This window comes from Aplysia californica, unplaced genomic scaffold, assembly GCF_000002075.1.
Source record: "Aplysia californica isolate F4 #8 unplaced genomic scaffold, AplCal3.0 scaffold00043, whole genome shotgun sequence".
Lineage (NCBI taxonomy): Eukaryota > Metazoa > Mollusca > Gastropoda > Aplysiida > Aplysiidae > Aplysia > Aplysia californica.
In genome coordinates, this window is record NW_004797313.1 from 1599830 (window position 1) to 1602329 (window position 2500).

Below are 2500 nucleotides of genomic sequence, written 5' to 3' on the forward strand. Positions count from 1 at the left end.
TGATGATGATGATGATGATGATGATGATGATGATGATGATGATGATGATGATGTTGATCCTAATACCGTTTTTATTGTTATTTGTATTGCCGTTGTTGTTGCTGTTGTTGTAGCTGTTGCTGCTGTTGTTATTATAATTATTTTGTTGGCATTGTTGTTGTTGCTAACCTTGTTAATATTGTCAATAATTCTGCTATCGATGTTGCTGTAAATGTCTTTTATGTTCTTGCTAGGGTTTTTTTCTTTTGTCTTTGTTAGCTTTGTATCGCTAATGTCTGAGTCGGGGGATTTGTGCTTTTTGGAGTAAAAGCTTGTAATTTTTGTTCTTTACAATTATAGGATTGGAGAGGTATTTTTCAGTAGGGGTTTTATACTTTTGCGTGAAAGTTGTAACGGCGGTAAGGGGGTGGAAGAGAGAATGGAATTGTGTGTGTGTTGTTGTTGTTGTTGTTGTTGTTGTTGTTGTTGTTGTTGTTGTTGTTGTTGTTGTTGTTGCTGTAGTTTCTGTTGTTGTTGTTTTTTGTTGTTGTTGTTGTTGTTGTTGCTGTTGCTGTTGCTGTGTTGTTTTTGTTGTTCTTCTTCTTGTTGTTGTTGATGATAGTGATGGAGGTGGTGGTGATGTTATAATTGTTGTTACATGTACTGTTGTTGTTGTTGTTGTTGCTGTCTTCTTGGGGAGGGTGGATGTTTGCCATTGTTTGTTTGGGGTTTCTTAATGAGAAGCGTGGCGAGAAAAAAACGAATTCTTCTACTATCAACTGTTAAATGTCTCATCTTTTTAGAAGAAGATACTTTTGACTGACCGTGCTTCTAATAATGCATTTTTTTAAAATAACTGTACGTATTTCTAAAGGAAACGAAAGCCAGCAACTCAAATCCTTACCGAACAAAAAGTCGAAACCTTTTCAGAAAGGCGATGGATTCACACAAGCACAAAGTACACGCCCGCTAACACAGAGAAACATCACGCCAGGATAATGGTTCCCTCACAAGTGACAGTCAGAACAGCGCGGCAACTTGGTGAGCAAGCTGTGGCCATCGGCACCCGTCGCTGGCGAGCACAAGAGGCGAGTAATCCTTTTGCTCGTATGAACGAGGTGTGAGCACAGCGCATCAAATTGTGATGGGGATCAAATGAAATCCCCAGATTTGTCCGAGTAGGATTTTTGTGTGCTTGGGCGGGTACTCTGCAGGAATCTGACGATGTTTTTTATCCGCGACTTTGTTGAGTCTTTTTTGTGTACTTTTGTGCGTGTTTGAGTGTGCGTGTGTGCGTGTGTGCATGTGTGTGTATTTGTGTGCGTATGTGTGCGCGCGCCTGTGTTAAGTATGTGTGATATACCACTGATCTAGGTAGGCTACATACAATCTTTTAGCACAGGATGCGTGGAGATCTACAAAGAAGACTTGACGTTGTGAAATTTGATTGATTTAATACACTAAAATCATTAACTTAATCACCTGTTAATCACCAGGTGTAAAAATATAGAACTATAGGCAAACTCTACCAGAGTAGATCTACTGTGTTCATGAACAGCACGGTGTCCTTGAAAAAATGTAGCTAGCAGCTTACTAGTTGCTCAGTCCAACAAGGTTACTGTGGCATGATCCGCTGGCTACTTGCCTTACAGAAACACTTGACTATATAATGTCGAACTGACGTATTCCCAACAGTGTACTTGGCCATCTGTCTCTGACCTCTGACCTCGCTCTTTTAAATCTGAACACTACGTTCTCGTACCAGTAGCAGATATAATGTTACCTTAGAATTACATTTGTACAAAGTTCTATCTGCTCAATACTTAGTTTTCAGAAATTTGAGGTCACATAATTTTAGTTCCAATGTCAAGCTTTTTCGAATGTAATTCTTTGAATATTTTGATAACGATTCCACATAATACAAGTCATGTATTATGATTTTGATAGACCAGATAGAACATTTGCTTTCTGACCTCATGGTCTTGTAACTGAAAACGGCCAAAATTGTCAGGAACTTCGTAGCTCTAGCGTAGCCATATTTCTGAGCCATATCGTCCAGGAGATGAAACGTAGATCCGTCATGTCACAACCAAGTCCAAGCAGCAGTCGAAACAGTGTGAAAGTGGAAGATTCGCCTGTATTGTAAAATTCAAGCGAACTCTCTTTCTCTCTCTTAAAAAAAAAGATTATAACGCCCAGTGTTCTGGGATAATAATAATAATAATAATAATAGATAGCATTTGTATAGCGCATATCCCCGCTCAGCAGCAGGCTCTATGCGCTTTACACTATATTAGATAGACTTTGAATGAATACTGTTGCTTGATTTCATGCTAAATATAGCAACAGTTCATTCTGACGTTTATTGCAGCATCCCAGGAAACTGCGCAAAAAAAATAATTCAAAACAAAAGACGCAGAATACTGAGTTCTGGCACTCTTTTGCTTCATGTCATGACAGTGCAAAGCCGTACATGTCTGCTTAGACCAGGAATCTTATTTTTAAATTCGGACGGGAACAA

At 39.0% G+C, this 2500-nt stretch overlaps 1 protein-coding gene across 1 annotated transcript in view; it reads right to left on the reverse strand.

Annotated features, from left to right (window-relative positions):
* LOC101848725 (voltage-dependent calcium channel gamma-5 subunit-like) overlaps window positions 1-1245 on the reverse strand; it is a 68309-nt gene extending 67064 nt beyond the window's left edge. Inside the window, exon 1 of the mRNA XM_005092267.3 lies at window positions 884-1245. The gene's annotated coding sequence lies outside the window, so the exon portion shown is untranslated. The remainder of the gene's footprint in view (window positions 1-883) is intronic.
* Between the last annotated feature and the right edge of the window lie 1255 nt (window positions 1246-2500).